The sequence below is a fragment of the Aricia agestis genome, chromosome 16 (genome assembly GCF_905147365.1).
Source record: "Aricia agestis chromosome 16, ilAriAges1.1, whole genome shotgun sequence".
NCBI classification, from domain to species: Eukaryota; Metazoa; Arthropoda; class Insecta; order Lepidoptera; family Lycaenidae; genus Aricia; species Aricia agestis.
Window position 1 is genome coordinate 12,648,828 of NC_056421.1, and position 20,879 is coordinate 12,669,706.

Here is a 20,879-nt window from a genome sequence, read left to right on the forward strand (position 1 = left end):
AAGTACAAGTCCGATTTCAGTAATCCTTTTTTTGTTATACTAGCTATTGTTTAACTTAGGAAATACTGCAAGTTTCATCAAAATGGGTTCAGTGGTTTTCGTTTATACTTCTAACTTTTGCACACCTTTGAAGTCGGTTTTATCTTTTTAAAATACTATTATTACGCATTTGTCTTAACGAGTAATATAATAATACGAATTGCAGGCTCCTTTGTACATTTCATTTACGATAGCTAAATAATTTTCGTCGAATTTTGTACTACGTCAAGTCTTAAAAGGCTTAATTTCTTTTGAGCGCGTACTTGATACATTAAGGTAAATTCTTTTTTAATAATAATTTTTACTTGACTGCGAAGAAATTTTTTGTGGCAATCTTATGTTACGCCTCGGTTGATAAAGGCTATTCATAATATTTTGTATGGTTATAATTTTTTTAAACTTATTAGTAACAGTATATAAACCTTGTATGTAATTTTAATGAAACTAATAATATAGAAAAGCTCATATTTTAACTTAATGAATAATTTTGCGAAATAATCATTCTTACGACAAGAATCCATCTAATAGAAATCAGTTAAATAATGTTATTTGGTCAACAATCCAAATAAATACTAAAATTTGGAACCTTATAACTACATTCAATTGTTTAAAAATCTTATAATATATACTTATAAAATTCTCGTGTCACAATGTACGCGGCCTAACCGCGTACTCCTCCGAAACGGCTTTACTGATTTTAACCAAATTTTATAATAATATTATAAATGATATGCATATTATGCATATTCAGTGGGTCTGAGAATTGGCTACTGGGTACTTATTATATTGAGAAGTGCATTTGTTGAATAAATAATAGTAAATTATTACAACTCAAGACTGACGACGACCATTGTTTGTGCGACGGGATAGCGATGGACGTTGCCATCGTGACAGTGACTAAATAAGTCACTTCAATAAAATAATACGGGCGAAATACTTTATATGGCAAAGAAACGTTTGCCGGGACAGCTATTAATGCTATATTATTTACAACTCAAAGCTTAAATCTCTCGATAAAATTTCCGTTTTATTCGTTCTATCTCGTACAAAATACCGTTGTATCGACTTGAACAGTTTCAAAGAAAAAGATAAGTTTAAATATGCATCCGAACGGAAGCTTTTTTAATTCCAGCTTGCAGCTCCAAAGAGTATAAATTAAAACAAATTTCATTATTTTGCAAATTCCTTTAGTTATGCGCAAATTCTTGATTTTAGAAAGAAGCATTGAAATAAAAATGTTTGTATTGTGTAGGTATGTTTGAACATAATATTATGTTTTATTACCATTAATAATTTATTTTACTCATTCCAAAAGTTTGTATATTAGCGGCCTGTTTCACCACTTTCTGATAAGTGCGTAATAGGCTATCCACCACTTAACTTGACAGATGAAGTATGGAAAATCTGTCAAAAAAGTTGTGAATAGCATATTCGGCACTTTATCAGAAACCGTTGATACAGGCCCTAAGAGTCCCAAAAGTAATTTTTTAAGTAAGTGTAAATAAAACGGAGTAGCCGCCAAACCACGCGTTTGCGCCGCCGCATATATAATTATCCAGCCTATGGATCAATCAATTATTATTATTTAAGATAAAAATCCATACTTCCATACTAATATTATGACGACGAATGACGACCTCCGTGGCTCAATGGTTAGAGTGTGTGGCAACTCAAGCCGGGGGTCGCGGGTTCGAATCCCGCCGATGGAACAAAAAGTTTTTCAATGTTCCTGGGTCATGGATGTGTATTAAATATGTGTATGATATAATAAAAATCTTAAATATATGTATAGTATAAAAGTATTAAATATATTTCCGTAGTCTGGTACCTGTAACACAAGTCCTTCAGGTACTTAGCACGGGGCCAGACTGACGTGGTGTGAAGCGGCCATAGATATTATTATTATTATTATTATTATGGTTTTTTTTTGGTTTTTATTCTCCTTTGCAGGGTTCTACTAAAGTTGCGGGCTTGTGGCCAAACAACTTCAGGTAATGTGATGAATTGATGATTAATTGTTAATGGCTAAAAACTTGCGGACGATGCGGCATGTGTTGAGGATGACAGCTTTTTGTAATGTGATGTATGTGAGTGGATGTATGTTGAGTGTTTTGAGCGAGGTGTGTAGAGTTTTAGGTATAATGCCAGTGGTTGAAATGACTATGGGTATTGTTTTGACTGTGTTAACTTTCCATTGCGTTTTAATTTCTATTGTGAGGTCAGTGTATTTGGTTAGTTTATTAGTGTGTGTGGTTGTGAGGTTGTGTGAATTAGGTATAGCGATGTCAATGAGGTAAACTATTTTATTTTGTTTGTCATGCAGAGTTATATCTGGTCTATTGTGATGTACGGTCTTGTCTGTCAGTATAGTTCTGTCCCAGTATAATTTGTAGTCAGGTGAGTCCAGTATTATTTGTGGCGTGTATTTGTAATATGGGATTTTTTCTGTGATGAGGTTGTGCTTGAATGCGAGTATCTGGTGTATAATTGCTGCTACCTGGTCGTGTCTATGTTTGTAATCTGTTTGCGTGATGGATGAACAGGCTCCGGTGATATGTTGTATCGTTTCAGGTTGTCTATGGCAGTGTCTGCAGTGGTCGCTACCTGCTGTGTTATCCCGGATGATGTACTTTCTATAATTTTTTGTATCTATGACCTGGTCCTGAATAGCTATCATAAAGCCCTCGGTTTCTGGAAACAGCTCGCCTCTCTTTAACCAAGCGTTTGACGCTACTTTGTCAACGTTCATGTTGGTTAAATCCGTACGATGGCGGCCGTGCAGTGACTTTTGGGTCCATGCATCTATTTTTTCTTGATTCGTAATGGTTGTGATTGGTTTGGTATGATCGGCTAGCAAGAGTGGTGTGAATGTATCTGACTGGCATATGACGTTATGTATTAAAGATTCCTTAGAGCGGTTGTAAAAGTATGATCGGAGAAGTATGATTTGTTTGTTGTGTAGATTTGTAATGTCTATCAGTCCTCTACCCCCTTCTATTTTAGGTAGTGTCAATCTCTGTATGCAGGCTCTTGGATGGTGTTTCCTATGCTTTGTCAATGCGGTATTGATGGTTGTTTGTAGGGATTTGAGATCAGTTTTAGTCCATTTGATTATTCCAAACGAGTAAGTAAGTATCGGTATAGCAAAAGTGTTGACTGCCTTAATGGTATTTTTCGAGTTTAAATGTGTATTTAATATTTTATGGATTCTATTCCGAAATTTTTCCCTTAATATTTTTTTTGTGTCTTTATGATGTATTGTTTGTGTTTGGTTATATCCCAGATATTTATAGCCTTCAGCTTCGTCTACTGGTCCTATGATTTCGTTATTATTTAATTTGTATGATGTAGTCTCTATTTTCCCCTTATTTACAGATTGGATCTTGCATTTGTCTACTCCGAATTCCATGCAGACATCGTTTGAAAAAGTTTGACTGATATCAGCTAAGCGGTATAAATCGTTAATGCTATTCGCGAAAAGTTTAATGTCGTCCATATACATGAGATGGGTGAGTCGGGTTTGCAGGGAGTTGTGTTTTATTTTATATCCTATTTCATTAGAGTTAAGTAAAAAAGAGAGTGGATTGAGTGAAAGACAGAACCATAGAGGGCTTAGAGCATCGCCTTGAAATATCCCTCTTCTGATAGGGATAGCATCTGTTTCAACGGTCATGTTCTTATCTGTGCATATCTTTAATTTAGTGTTCCAGTGATTCATAGCTTTTTCCAGAAAGTTTATGATGAGGGGGTGTATTTTATAATGTTTTAGAATGAAAATGAGCCAAGAATGTGGTACGGAATCAAAGGCTTTTTTATAGTCTACAAACATGGTGTGTATATTTTTCTTATTTTTTAAAGCTTGGTTCGCAGCAACAGCGTCTATTGTTAACTGTTCCTTGCACCCTTGGCTATGTTTACGACAGCCTTTCTGTTCCTCTGCTAAGATGTTGTGATCTTGGGTGTGTTTGTATATTGATTCGCTGAGACATGATGTTATTATTTTGTAAATATTCTGTAGGCAAGTAATGGGTCTATATTTAGCTGGGTTTTCAGTATCTTTTATATCTTTGGGCAGCATGTATGTTATACCTTGGGTTATGTAGTTTGGCATATCTTCAGGTGATTGAATGAATCTGTTTATGTGATGGTGTAAAAGATGGTGAGTGCATGTGAGTTTCTTATACCAATAATTATGTATTTTATCTGATCCCGTTGCTTTCCAGTTATGTGTTTTAGCTATTACAGTTTTGAGTAGGGCTAATTCTATATTATCAAATTTCATGTCAGGTATGTTCTCGCAAATTTTATTCTTTTCTTTTTCAATCCATTGACTTTGTTTGTGTTCAATAGGAGAAGACCATATTTTAGACCAAAAATCATGCAGTGCTTGAGTGGTGGGTAAAGGTTTTCTTTCGCTGGAATCATTTTCCTGTTTAGATAATTTTCTATAGAATAGTTTTTCGTTACTGTAGAATTCCTTGTTCTGTTTCTTTCTGTCCGTTGTTTCTCTATACCTTCGTAATCTGTTAGCTAATAAATTTAATTTTTGTTTCAGGGTATCTAGGTAGTGTGAAATTTCCATATTTTGCGTTTCATGTTGTGAGTGTATTTTAAACTTTTGCTTTATGTTTTCTATGTGTTTCTCAAGTGCTGACGATCGAACTCCTCTTTCATATTCAGTGAGTCTCCCTATGTCTGCTCTTAAACTATTTATTCTTCTATCCAACCGTTGCTGCCACCAGGGAACTTCGCGTTTTGTATTTATTCTTACATCATCTTCAAATAGTTTTGCACCGCTAAATTTAGCTGTGGTATAAGCTGCACTATATATAATTAGCTGTAATGTTTGAAAGTCTGTATTTAAATTAATGAACTTTGGTATTGTGTTAGAGTTTAAGTAATTTACGATAAGTGTCAATTTTTTCGATGTTCTTAATTTTGGTATATGTGGTCTATTAGTTGGTTCGGTTTCCCTAAATTTATCAATCGCTTCTGTAAACATGGCCTCCAGTTGTAGGATCATCTCAGGTGGTAGATTTAGAGTACGTCTGCTGTTACTATTGACATCTTCTTGCAGATCTTGAAGTTGATCGTCATTGTTAGTTGTTTGAATAGTGGGTAAGGCGGTAACTGCAGTTCCTGTGTATTCTACATTCATTTCCGATGTGATCTGCTCTAACTCCATTCTTACTTCTTCCTTGATGCTTCTCAGTCTGTCTATGGATAATAATTTATTATTTACAATAGTTCTACGTTGGTCGGCAATTCTTTGAATGGATAGGTTTGCGAGGTCCGGGCGTTTGGAAACAATTTCTTGGTGTAGTATTGGTCTGTATGTTGTGAGGTCAGTTTCTAACTTTGTAATTCTGTAGTAGCATTTCATAATGAGTTCGTTGAGTTCGGATGACCACTGCATTCTGTTATTCTGTGTGTGGAGGATACTAGTGTCTATTTGTGTTAAGTGTTGTTGATTTTGTAAATATTGTTTAGCTTCTTCTTTTATGTCTGTAATTTCTTGCTTTGACAGTAAGTTACGGTTTATAATTGCTCGTCTTTGATCGCCTATTCTTTGTCTACATGCTTCCATTTCTGGATATTCAGTGGTAAAAAGTGAATGAAGCGGTGTTAAATACGATCTGGTGTTTGTTTCAATATTGGTGAGAATGTAATAATGACGCAATATGAAAATATTCATGTCTCTTGTCCATGTTTTACGTATGCGTCTAGAGCCTCGGACGGGTGCAGTTATTTCAGCTGCTGGAGCCTTCTGCACAACATCAACGACTCGTGGTGGTGATGAAGAATTGGATGAGTTTGGCGAAGAAAGCGATTTATATGTATCAGCGAAAGATTGGGGTGATGATGTAACAGATGAGAATAATGATACTGTAGGTGATGAACTTGGCGAAGGATGATAGCATTGCACTGCAGCAGCACTAGGCTGGGCAGATTGCCGCGGCTCGTTGCCCCCCCCAGAATACGAGGGGCAGCCCGAGCCCGAAGGCTCGGGGCGGGATTCTCCGTCGCATTGCGCTTCGGTACCCGCCTGGGGTATGTTTCTGTTTCGTAGCCGCATTACATACATTCGTAGTTAAAATATAAACACTAAAGAAGAGTTAACCAAACAAGGAAATATAGTATAAGGAGAAACAAAAGTGATGAAAGACAGATAGAACATAAACCAAAAAGTGTACAAAAACAAGAGTTGTCTTATAAAAAGATGTTGAAAAGATAGTTAAGTAAAAGACAGAACCGATGATCAGCCACTTGAGTTCCTCACCCCACAGTGAAAGGGGGGGTGGCGAACCCAAGTGTTGCCCGGGGACACCAACTAGGAGGGACCGGCTTCACCCCCTTATTATTATTATTATTATACTAATATTATAAATGCGAAAGTGTGTCTGTCTGTCTGTCTGTTACTTCTTCACGGCCAAACCGCTAAAGGGGCTGTCCATTAATCATGTGAGGCTCGAAAGGGGGGGGGGGGGAGGGGTCCATAAAAAATCACGAAATATCACAAGGGGGAGGGGGGGGGGTAAAGTAATATATCACGTGTACTTATTTTATGTATAAACGCCGCTTTTTATCTTTAGTCAAACGCGTACAAAATAAAAAACGGCTTGTAGTGTGACCTTGATTAGCCGTTGCCAGGCAACGAACGAAATGAAGTTCCCGCGAGCCGCGACAATTGTCCGCCGGACTCAGCTTGTCAGTGTCAGTTATTCTGTTGTTTTAACACTGAATACAGTCTATCTGTCAATACACTCTGACATTGGCAATCCACGAATCTGCCATTAAAGAAGAAGAAGAAGAACACTGTATACACATGCGTAAATTGTTTAACCTCGCACGTTTTAAATTAAAACAATGTCTAAACTAGGAGATCTGTATAAAGACCTATTTGCCGAGTATAAGAAAGGCAAAAAACCTAGTGTGGCTCAAAAAGAATTTAATGAATTGTGGGCCAATTCGAAACAAAAATATACTACGAAAGAAGAATTTATGAAGTGGGCTAATGATCTTTTACTAGATTACCGTCAAAAGCACCAAGCAAAGAAGTCTTCCAATATCCTCTTTTATTGTTCTAATACTAAAAAGGTATAAAGTTAAAATTTGTATGTATTACTATATGTTTTTATGGACATTGTTCTAATAATAAGAATTCACCTATAGTTCTATTTGCAGTACATAATATGTTATTGTTAAATCTTACATTTTTTATTACATTGAGAAAATAAATTATATACTTACTTACTTTATAAATAATTAATAGGCATAGCGTACCTACCTACCTTAATTATTACTTAAATTCAAAACATTTTTTTATTTTTTTTATGTAATTTAAAAATGGTTATTCAATTAATCTCTTAGGTTTTTAATAGTTATATGGTAGCCGTTGGCGCACAGGAATATTATAATAAATTCCGTTTAAAAAAGTGCTAAAAACAGCATGTGATATAATATAGGCCCCATTGGCTACTTCTCACCGCTCGCAGGACTTTAAAAAAGTAGGTATATTGACCTGAATCTGTCTACGTGGCATGGGTTGATGGGTTTATTAAACATCGTGATGATTGTGAGTGAGGTTTTGCTGTGACGCTAGTATTGAACTAAAAGATTCACTAATTAACGATGGCAGTAATTTATATTATTTAATAATATATCTGGCATACTAATACCTATTTAATATTTTAGTCTAAAAATGAGGATTTAGCATGGCTTGTGTCTCGTTTTGAATTCTTATTTTAATATTAGATGAAATAAAATTGCTGGGGATGGTTATATTACTTGCACAATATTATTATTATACTTACATGCATGATAATTAATCATTAAATTTTCAGAATGCCAGTGAGAACATTAAATAATGTTCATGTACTAGTACAAAAAACTTTTTCGCATTTCTTTCATTATTTTTATGTCAGTCAAAAACAAACTGCAACCTTTCTGTCTACCTCTGAACGTTTATTATAGTAGTCTTTAATTTTCTATAATAAAATTAGATGATACTTATACCAGTATTTTTTTATAAATAAAAAGTAGATTCTTTGCAGATACGAAAAAATACACGTGATATAGGGGGGAGGGGGGAGGGGTAGTCTTAAACCTCACCACGTATCACCAAGGGGGAGGGGGGGTCAAAAAATGCCAAAAAAAACATCACGTGATTAATGGACAGCCCCAAACCGATTTTGCTGTTTGGCATGGAGATACTTTGAGTCCTGGGAAAGGACATAGGATGCTTTTTGTTCCGAAAAAATGTACGGTCCCCGCGCGATAAACGAGTTTTGGCGCAACAAAGTTGCGGGCATCATCTAGTATAATATATATTCTTAAATTGGATGAACTAATATGTCGATTAAGCAATACGTTTTTCTTGTAAAACAAAGTAAATAAAATTTCACTTTATTATGTAAAAATTTAGTAGTAAAAAAATTACCAGTTTCTTTCTCATATAGTCCGACAATGGTTTACGTTTATGGTTTTACTAATTTCACCCATATTAGTCGTCAAAATCCAAAAGGCTCAAAGAACTAAAAGCCCAATTCCCAATTCAAAACTATGGTTTCCGCACGAGCCGCCTCCAGTAAAATTGGTCCCTTAATATGCATCCCGTTTGATATAACAAAGCCGAATTCGTTCCTTTGTCAAACACAAATACGGAGTCGTGACTTATGATTTCCACAAATTCAACATCCACTGTTTGTATGAGAAATATCTAAATTGACACAAGTGACAAATACACTTGCAACAGCTTTGTATGTTTTGCGAGTGTTTTAGTAGTGTCATCATTTTTAACGGTAAGTACTCATATACGGTTTTTGCTCGATAGTTTTACTCCAAATCGAGCAATAACCGTGTGGACCGCAAAACTGACAGCTGGAAGGCTCGATGGAATTAAATATGTACTTCGATTCGGAGTAAAACTATCGAGCAAAACCATATGTGAGTACTTAGCATAACATGTTTTTTTAGTTAATAACTAAATGATTCGGTGTATTTCGTTTTACTTCCATTCTAATACAAGCCTCCCCTTGACTTTCGCGAATATTTCTAGATGTTCAGCCGCTCTTGAATTGTAGCGAAAAAAACAATGTTAAAAATTTATTGAAAGCTATCGCCAGTCATCATCACATTTATCACACAGTTTTGATAAATATGATGACTTATTAAAACCAGTCGTGTACTTTGTTAAATGTAAAGGAATGTTTAATTAAGTTTCCCAAGTATTGTAGTATTATAAAACAACAGTACACTCCGGACAAACTTTAGTGGTTTATGGAGAGTAACTATATAAATAATTATGTACTTTTAATAATCTAAATAAATAAAAAATATATATTTATGTGATGTTTCTGTATATTAAAATACACAGATATTTCAATGCAAATCAGTGCTAATGACACTATTTACGTGACATTGATTCAAAAACTATTTTATTAAGTTGTTACCATAAAGTTAATATACCTAGGGGAATAGAGCAACAATCTCAAGCTGTCAAACGAAACCGAAATTGGTTTCATCTGTGTGTAAAAATATGTGAACGTATACACTATACACTTACACAAGCATGATTGAACATGATTTCTATGAGATTAAATTGTCAACATGCGGCACGTGCCGACTGGACGTCAAAAAAGAGTGCTGCTGTCATGTATCACACGTCACTTTTTACCACGTGTTACTGATAGTGACATCTCTCTTGCTCAGGCCTTTGTTTCTCTATTCCGCTAGGTATATTAACTTTATGGTTGTTACATTTAAAATATACATTTAAATGGCGAAAATAAAAAGTTACATATTATTTTTAACTTTGTAAGAAACGTAATAATATTATGTGTATAGCGTAGCTTCTAAGTAATGTTCCAGTAATTTTATTAAGGAAATGTATTCAGAAGTTAGCTACAAAATTTATACCGCAATCTCTTTGAAACTAGATAACGTTAGGAAAAACTAAATTCTAACATGGAATGTCCTTTCATTAAACAGGTAAGGTTTACGCTACATTCAGGTCAATACGAAGCTTAAGGCTCTTAGAGAACCACAAAATTTCTACAAGTAATCCTCGGGAGGTTCAAAACTTGCGGTTGAACGTCTTAGTTATTCGTGATTCAAACGTCTTAATACCATTAAATACCTCTGGATCAGGAAGGTAGGAAAATTAATAATCTTTGAATTGAAAATAATATTCACAAAAAATATAAATTATAATGCTAGTGTTGCTTAAGTGAAAAGTGCTAGAGAGTTTTATTTTTGCGCCATATCGAGCTTGATGACACCATATTACATTTAGTTTATTTCATTCTACTTTATAGTAATCATATAGCACTAATATCATTATTACAAAACTGTCTGTCTGTAACATCTTTACGATTAAATGGCCTAACGGATTTTAAAAAGAAAGATATGAATATACATTAAGTACGAAAGTAGAACACAGTATTATTATATAACAGAAAATAATACGATTTGGACATTAACTATAAGTCATTTAAAAGTTACCAGTAAAATATATTAAAGTATATTTAACTAGATGACCCGGTGAACTTCGTATCATTTCCCTCTAAACCTACTATCTTACCGTACAAACCTTCCCTGGACATCCAAGGACATATTTCTAGACTAAATTAAGTCAAATTGGTTTAGCCGTCCTCGAGATAATACAACGACACAAACAACATTGAAAATTCATTTTTAATCGACCTCTGTGGCTCAGTGGTGAGCGCGTTGATAGCTCAAGCCGGGGGTCGCGGGTTCGAATCCCGCCGACAGAACAAAAAGTTTTCAAAGTTCCTGGGTCATGGATGTGTATTAAATATGTGTATCATATAATAAAAAACTTAAATGTATGTATAGTATAAAAGTATTAAATATATTTCCGTTGTCTGGTACCTGTAACACAAGTCCATCAGGTACTTAGCACGGGGCCAGACTGACGTGGTGTGAAGCGTCCATAGATATTATTTATTATATTTATTATTAATTATAGATAGATACATCGGAGAAAAAGCAACATCTCTACTTTATCTACTCAATAAAGGTATCAAATAGTGTTATAATAAAGACTGCTGATAATCCGGAAGATTATACAAAAAGCAAACTAGGAAGTTAATAAGCGGACGTTTCACCTAATTACTGGGGAAACGGCGAGTCGCAAACTAGGGCACATGTGGAGCAAACTTCGTAGAAATCAGATCTTATATTATGCATCTTGATATTAGATATCATATTATTCTAAAAGCCTGTTTCACCACTTTTTAAGTGCAGGACAGGCTATCTACCACTTAACTTGACAGTTAGAGTATGGAGCATCTATCGAGTAAGTTGTATATAGCCTATCCAGCACATTATCAGAAAGTGGTGAAACAGACCCAGCCCAGGCGCGCATGAAACCGCTATAGACGACGCGCACCTGGCCGCAACGCGACTAGCGGCCACACCATATTATCGATGGCCGCCGCGACCTGACCGCTGCGGCCTGGCCACTGCGGCCTGGCCGCTAGTTCGCGCCCGGGCTAAGGGGCAATTCGGACTGCAACGCGATGCGTAGATGCATTAATTCTAAATTTGTATTGAACTGACAGATTTGCAAACGCATTGGAAATCTGTCAAATGCATGCAAATTTAAAAATGCTTCTATGCGTTAGTTGCGTTCTATGCATTGTGGTCTGAATTAGCCCTAAGTGTCTAAACATACTAGGCCGGAAATACGCGGCCGAAGTTCAGCACGATTACGCGAACAATGCGCTACGCATACAAAATAACGCGACGTAATTTCGGCATGGTGTGTCATCGGTAATTTAAAATACATTGCAGGCATAATCACTAATCATAATGAACTTCGGCCGCGTTTTTTCGGCCTAGTGTGTTTATACACTTATAGTGTAGGAATCGCTCGACGGTAGTCGGTATAACAAAATTGTTTGTAAATTCTTATGATAATTATAGCAGTAGATATTTTGTTCGATCCACTCCATTTGTTAAGCTCTGTACTATTAAAACACCTGATTTTTATTTTATTTTAGCCAATCAGAATGGGCTTACACTGATTTTGGCACAATATTTGTTGTTTTGAAGTAAGGACTAATTAACTAATTAGATATTATAGCATTTTTAGCAAATATAAATAACCAATAAGCTTTAGTGTCTAAACACACCAGGCCGAAATTCCGCGGCGGAAGTTCGGCATGATTACGACAGCAATGTCAAACGCATACAATATAACGCGACGGAATTCCAGCATTTCCGCGGCCGAAGTTCGGCATGATTCCGACTGCAATGTGTTTTAAATTACCGATGACACACCGTGCCGAAATTCCGCCGCGTTATATTTTGTGCGTTTGATATTGCTGACGTAATGATGGGGAAAATTCCGCCGGGTAACTTCGGCATGGTGTATTTAGACACTTAGGCCAAATAACATTCAAATATGAACAAACCAGCGGGGCTAAAATGGTCACATTTAGCAATTCCTCTCAATCAATTCAGCAAATGAATTGTCAAAACTGTCAAACTGACAAATGTCAAATACAAGTAAAAAAATACAGAAATGAATTGCAAGCAGAGTTGCATTATGCGATTTTAGAAAAATGAATCACAATATGAATCATATCATGATTCTTCAAAGCGACCATTTTAGCCCCGCAGGTGACTGTTGCACAAAAAATTCGTTTATCGCACTGAAGACAAACAAACTCGAAACTCAAAGTATCTCCATACTAAATACAATTTAAATCGGTTCAGCCATTGCAGCATAAAGAGGTGACAGACACGCAGACACAGTTTTACGTTTATAAAATTAGTATGAATGTAATTTTGCCTATGCAATGAGTATAATATTTTAAGATAAAACGTCTCATATCATTCCGTACACGTGTGTCACGAAAACAATATCAAACTCAACCCCGAACTTGCCTAGAATATTAATATACAAATTTTAATAACACATCTATTAAATGAACAGTTTGAAACAGGGACAATGGAGGCTTTTTGACTGACGGAAACAGAGGGATTATAATTTATAAGTTTCAGGGTTATTGAAGTGAAAACTTTGGCAGCTTTGTGCACTTTTTAGGGCTCGGTACCCAAAGGACCCTATTACTAAGACCTTGCTGTCTGTCCGTCTATCTGTCTCCAGGTGGTACCTCTAGAACGGTTATAGCCAGAGAGTTGAAATCATGTATTTCTATTGCCAATATAAACAAATAATTAAAATAAAATAGGGGGCTCTCATATAACAAACGACATTTTTTGGCCTGTTTTAAAGCCAATAAAATATTAGAACCTCGTGACCTGAACCAAAATACGGATAATAAAAACGAAGGGGGCAGCGGCAGCGTAGTGGAGGAAGTATGTTTCAAACTTATTTAACGTGCGGCAAAAATGTATGACTGCCCTGCCATTTCGTTTTCTGTTCTGCTTGCACGATTTCATATTATACTATGTTGTAATCGTATTCAAGAATGTCTGAACTTACTAGCTCCATCTAGTTAGTTCTACGATCAAAGATAACAATTATAAAGCTACTTCAAACTGTTTAGATTATAGTATCACAATAATACTGGCCAACGATAGAGAAATTGTGCTTTTTGGTCGAAAAATATTGTAATAGCTGTTGGCATAACATGTAATAAATTGTAAAATAATTTATTTTTAATTGAGATTATGCCTTCGAAGTCTCATGTTTCTTGGCTTTCGAAAGTCGTCGGTTCGAATCAGAGTTGGAACAAAATGTAAAAAATATATTTTCATAGACAGTTATCCATACTAATATTATAAATACGAAAGTGTGTCTGTTTGTTGGGTATAGAGATACTTTAAGTTCCGGGAAAGGACATAGGATACTTTTTATTCCGGAAAAATGTACGGTTCCTGCGTGATAAACGAATTTTGGAGCAACGGACGTCATGCGGCGTCATCTAGTTAAGAATAAAAAGGCATTAGTAACTATTTTAAATCGACATTTTTACTTAGACGACCTAATATAGTATTGCACGAAAGAGATAACCCCTTATTTCGGGTCGCACCGTGAACCGTGTAAACTTTTCAACCCGAATTATTCCTTGAATTAATTTGAGCCATAAACATTATTTTTACGATTATTTTCCAACCGAAAAATAAGAAAAGTTGCCGCTTCCATAGCTTTACGATAAATTCAAGTTTGTTATTTTTAGATAATGTTAATTGTATATTAAGTACTTTATAGAAAATAATTCTTACAATGATTTTTCTGTTCTAAGAAATATATAGAACTAGATGACGCCCGCAACTCCGTTGCGTCAAAATTAGTTTATCGCGCAGGAACCGTACATTTTTCTGGGACAAAAAGTATCCTATGTCCTTTCCCGGGTCTCAAAGTATCTCCATGCTAAATTTCAGCAAAATCGGTTCAGCGGTTTGGGCGTGAAGAGGTAACAGACAGACAGACACACTTTCGCATTTTTAATATTAGTATGGATAATACCTTTATACTTATCTTGTTACTACGATGTAATTACAGTTTATAATGTATTTTTTTTTTATGAAATAAGGGGGCAAACGAGCAAACGGGTCACCTGATGGAAAGCAACTTCCGTCGCCCATGGACACTCGCAGCATCAGAAGAGCTGCAGGTGCGTTGCCGGCCTTTAAGAGGGAATAGGGTAATAGGGGAGGGTAGGGATGGGAAGGGAAGGGAATAGGGGAGGGTAAGGAAGGAATAGGGTAGGGGATTGGGCCTCCGGTAAACTCACTCACTCGGCGAAACACAGCGCAAGCGCTGTTCCACGCCGGTTTTCTGTGAGAACGTGGTATTTCTCCGGTCGAGCCGGCCCATTCGTGCCGAAGTATGGCTCTCCCACGTATAAAGTTTATTTGGTTATCCATTTTGATGACGAGAACGTTTTTGTTATCCTGTCTACGGATTTAAAACACTTTATGTAATTGTATAAAATGTAATTGAATTTATGTAAAGAAAGGCGCGGGACCGGCTTAGTACATGCCTATCTAATACACGGATGTTTGAAAATCAGTAGTTTTCAATATTTAATAACATATTTTATTCGACATAACAGAGGCACTGAGAATAAATAATACCATTTTTTGCTACCCGTGTACCCGGAGGATAAAGAAAAATAGTTTAACGTGACTGTCCCTTATATCAAGTTAATGTACTGAGAGCTTATGGTACACAAAACAGGGAAAATACAATATTATATTTAGATAGTATGTTTCTAAAGGTTTTCGGGTATCGTTTTTAGTATGTTATTTCTATACAATAAGAAGAGATCTATTAGTAAATTGGTTTTACAGTACGAGATAAATAATGCTAGCGTTTGTTGGGTATCGCTTTGAAAATTTATCTCTGTACCTATTAGTACGGGAGCCCTAGAACATTTTTTTTTATTACTATCAAGGTAATTTTTTGTGGGTAGCTTCATTTTAAAAATGTTGTTCGTTTTATCAAAATGAAGCTACTCACAAAAATTTGCTTGATAGTAATAAAAAAAAAATGTTCTAGGGCTCCCGTACTAATAGGTACAGAGATAAATTTTAAAAGCGATACCCAATTTTACTCTAGGGCTCCTGTACTATAAATATATCGTAGTATTTTTTCGATTCAAAATTCTTTAATTTCGTGGCGTAGGAAAGAATGTATGTCCCGCTCTTTTTCTTCAACAAGGGGAAAAAATATGCCTATAATATAATGCCTGCGTCTACTGTTTTGTTTTGACTCTTGCCGGCACACTATAAGGACAAGTCATTGTTTCTTTTAAGTAAAAAAAGTACGTATCTCTCACTCACTCGGGGACTGCCGCGGTAAAACTATTGCATAGCAAAATTTTATCAACTTACGCAATTATAATTCGCATACGTCTAATCGCACGGAAACAAACACCGTGCAAGTCTGGCAAAGCCGCAGCGCTGTGCCGTTCGAAGTAAACTAAAAAGCCCGCGTAAAAAGGTATGGAATAGCTTAAACATAATATTTTCAAAGCATAATATATAAATAGGTTTTTGATAAAGTTCAATAACAACCCCATTTCATATCACCTACATGGGACAATAGGCAAAATAAGCATAGCCTGTCCAAATTGTCTACTTAAGATTATCACGACGCGCCGGAATGCTCTCAATAGGCAAGGGCCGATGATGTGGGTCCGTGTCAAGTTTCTGCGACCTTTTCGAGAGTCAAGCGAACCCTTTGGACACTTGTAATGTCTAAACTGAAGGTATCATTAGGGTAAGTTCATTATCATTGGCATTATTATTGAACAGTGTCAAATGGGTCCGATTATATTGAAAATAATCTCAAATTTATTTTTCGGGGCGCGCATACGTATTTCGTTCCGACAAAATAAACAGAAAAAATTTTCTATGTACCATTTGATAAGAAAAACATGTATTACCTAAACTGGAAGAATAGATTTCGTAAATTATTAACAGACATTGTCATAAAGATTCAGGCTTTTGCACAATCGTTGCCACCAATATCTTCTTACTTAAGTGTAAGCCTTTGAAGTCATTAATCTTTGACCTTTGTGAGTAACAAATTCCTAAATAATATATTTTCAATAAGCACCTTTTCATCCATAGATACAGCCTACGCAGGTACCTAAAATATTTGGAGATACAGCTTATTAAATAGTTATAATAAACTCACACCAGTTTAGATGACGGTGGCCTCATTGAAGCGCAATGGTGTGCGCAGTACACAAAAGCATTTTCTCTTCCTTTCCCCAACCCAGTGGGACGGACGACGGACTCGACTGACGAAAGATCAGGACTTTTTACGTTTTACATCGTCCAATGGTCAAAATTCGACCTTAGTTTCAACGACATTAGGATTACTACGTTTAATTTATAAAAAAATATTGACTTTATCTAATTTTTTTCAACTCTCGTCTCTAGGACTCAGCTGATCTTAAACTGGCCGTGTAAGCATTATCTATTAATATCTACGATTCAATAAAAAAAACGATAATCCATTTTCAATTTGTCAACTCGTTGTCAACAGACTTCAACCATAAATAAAAGAGTATAATTCGTATGTATAGGTTTGTCACTCAAAAATCTGTCATCTTCTTGAGTGTGCGTATTGCAGTGTGTGTAATGTTTTATTTGTTAAAAAACTCCTTTACCATATAAACTTTAACTGTGCAAAATTTCATACATCTACGTTTCCGCATTTTTCGTCAAAAGGGATACAAAGTTTTTCGCTTGCGTATTAATATATAGATTTGATAGATTGATAGGATTTGATAGCGGCGTCAAAAATTGTTTATTAGTAACAAATTATTCAAATATACAAGGTGTAGACCTAAGTGATGATACTTTAGGGTGTGTATGAGTCTCTTGTATTGAGTTCACTCTGAAAGTAGCAGCGCCAAAAAAATAACTTTTTTTAACTTTTGTATTTGAAAATTCATGACGCTCGGGCGCTTAGTCACAAAAAGAATTTGTTCTTTCAGTGCTGCTAATTTCACAGTGAACTAATAATAGGCGATGCATACAAACCCTAAACCAGTGTTTCCCAAACTTGTCGGGACCGCGACCCATCTACAAGAAAGCCCGGCCGCACATTGTCCGAAATTTCTGATCAGAAACAGTTGAACGTCCGCGTTGTCTCTTAATTTTGTACTGAGCCGAGTGAGCTCGAACTCGCTGGAAGGATATTTCGGATAGTGTGCGGGGTGGTGTTCCAGCGAAATTCAACTGTTTCTGATCAGAATTCGGACAATGTGCGGCCGGGCTAAAGGACGCGGCCCACCTTGTGTCATGGAGACAAAAAAGCAGCGGTATGTTGCTGCTGCAGCATTTACCCGTTAATTATTTATTATTGTAGTTCACCACCATAATATCATCATCGTCAACCTTACTTATTAGTTATTACAATTATGTTTTCGTTCGAATGACCCGCCCCCGTCCCGCACGCACCCACGACGACGAACGAACGAGTAAAATGACAATCGAACGAGTATGACAATCGTCCTATAGTTTAGGGGCCATAATAGAATATCATAGAGGGCCTCACCCAAAATCTACCCGCGACCCACCAGTTGGTCGCGACCCACACTTTGGGAAATACTGCCCTAAACTATTATCACTTAGTTTTGTTATACCCTGTATATCACATATTAATTTTGAAACATGTTTTCATAATATTAGCAATGCCATCTCGTTATTTCGTTCTAGTTTAGTATAAAAGAACGTCGAAGATATTTCTCGGTATACGATACAAAATGTTCAAACAAGCGTTCTGAGAACTTATGAATACAGAAGTATATAGAAAAGCTTTCATACTGATTGTGAGCTTTTAATATTATATAACAAGAATATACTATTTTGAAGATAAATAAATTAGTAGTAGTTACTAAAACATTTCGATTTATCTTAAACTAGAGGATGCCCGTAACTCCGTTGTGCCAAAATTTGTTTATCGCACCGAAACCGTACATTTTCCCGGGATAAAACTATCCTATGTCCTTTGTCGGGACTCAAGGTATATCCATGCCAAATTTTAGCAAAATCGGTTCAGAGGTTTAAGCGTGAAGAGGTAACAGACAGACAGACAGACGGACAGATACACTTTCACACTTATAATATTAAGTATGGATCTTCTCAAATATCTTACTAAGTCCGTTTTTAGTTACTAGGCTTTATGTCGTTGCATCAGGATCACTATAAAATCAGAAGTAGTAGCAGGCACCAGAAATGTCAGATTTCAGCGATGGTCACAATTTTGATCAGCATCCAGTATATACTGGTACTTATCCAGCGATGAAATCTAAGCAAACAGAAATCTTCACTAAAGATAATTTTATTAAATGCAGCTGAACTAGGAAAAGTTAGAATCCATTTATCATTATGACATATAAAATAAATATTAATCTGTCCATGTGTAATGGACCGATAGACCGATAACCGTCAAGTAGATAAGAGTTCTGCTAACGGCTGCTCGTTATTCCGAAAGATAATTGTTTTTATGGGCATCATCATGAAATTATACAATAAAAATGATATTGGTACTTGGTAGTTACTGGAAATAGTTACGATAATTTCCATCTTGCTTAAATCAATGCCAATTACTAAATTCAGTTTTAAAAATATTGTAGTACATATTGGTAGTTGAAATGGTTAAAAAGGGTAAATAAGTCTTCTCAGTTTAATTATAACGAAGAACTAAAGCCACTTAAATTATATTATTAAAGGAACATATAAATATTTCAAAAATATAATAAAGACCTACCTACTAATACACTTCACTAAATATATTAATGTTTTTTTTTTAGTTTATTTTAAAATTAAATTCAAGCCGTAATTTGAAAACGAACTGCAAATTGAATTAAATCCGTTAAAAGAATAAGTTGTGAAAGCTTAATTCAAAAAAGTTCCGCAGCGTACACTATAAAACTTTTCAACCATACAAACTACATACCCAGTTTCCATCCAACACTTTCATACAATCCAGCACACTCAAATTTAAAAATAGAACACTGCACTCACCAATTATTTTGATATCACATTTGCAGCACTACGTTGTTTCAACGCACTCGTAGCACACCTACGGGATTTCGTAGCACACCTACGGGTTCGCGTAGCACACCTACGGGTACGCGTAGCACGTCTACGGGCGCGAGCGAGTCACTTGGTACTGGAGTCTCGCGCAGTCTCCGAATCATAGCACAAAAATGACGGCTCTCGTAGGGTTGCCGCTTCAGTGTTCTTCTCGATAAATTCTAAGTAAAAGGAGAAAAATTATTGTTAGTTAATCCAGATTATATCAACTATAATATTATTATTTTAATTGATTTCATTACATTTAAAATATTACATTTATTTTTAAGCCGATTCTTCTTATAATATCTGCTTCGTTTCCAAAACGTTGTTGCCCCAAAAAGAAGGAACACAATCATTAAATTTTATGAAATTAAACATTTTTGTTTTATATAATGGCGTGAACTTAGTGACCTTACGAACTTTCGCACTTTTTTATTGATTTAGAATATTTTTTAAGTTCAAAGTATTTAAACATGAAATAATTTATTAATTTATCACAAAAATTATGTAATATTAATAATTAAAAGTTGTCAACCCTAATTTCACCCCGTAGTTGTATCGCTACAGCGCGTAACCATGCTACGCTTATTATAAATAGGCCGACAAAAAGGTTGGATAAGTTTATGATTTAAATACTACTGTGACAGTCTGAGTACGGTTAAGGACAAAATTCTTTTTGTCCTCTATCAGTTTAACTTTAACTGTATTTCTCAATTTGGGGTATCTCAAAATATAAATCGAAGTGAAAGTTTAGCTGTATTTTTAAATTTAGAACTTCCTAACAATTGTTGAAAGGAACTTAAAGTTGGTTTTGTTTGTTGTTGTAATTATTATTATCTAATCAAACCATTTTACATTAGGTTTTATAATAATTATTAAAACCAAGTCTATACTCTTTTTGCAAAAGTAAATTTTTAAGATACTTATTTTTAAGAGTAATTCAGGCATGAAATTCTTGTGCTGCTTTATTTTTTCTTCAGACAACTGGACCAGTTGTGTTGAAATTTTGTGTTCTTATCTTGCCAGTTGTGGGTCTGAGAATTGACTAAATCTATTCATCCTCATTAAAATGTTGTTGCTCACCAAAAATACCACAGTCTTGAATCGCATTGCTATATGCTGGCGTAATCATGCTGAACTTCACCCGCGTATTTTCAGTCTAGTTTAAACACAAAAATGACAACAGTGGACTTAAGTTTGACGTGGGAGAGCCATGCTTCGGCACGAATGGGCCGGCTCGACCGGAGAAATACCACGTCCTCACAGAAAACCGGCGTGAAACAGCGCTTGCGCTGTGTTTC

General features: G+C 35.5%; 1 protein-coding gene across 1 annotated transcript in view; it reads right to left on the reverse strand.

The window, feature by feature from the left end:
• Positions 1–19,654, reverse strand: part of LOC121734628 (connectin-like) — a 143,910-nt gene extending 124,256 nt beyond the window's left edge. The window contains exon 1 of the mRNA XM_042125218.1: positions 19,525–19,654. The gene's annotated coding sequence lies outside the window, so the exon portion shown is untranslated. The remainder of the gene's footprint in view (positions 1–19,524) is intronic.
• Between the last annotated feature and the right edge of the window lie 1,225 nt (positions 19,655–20,879).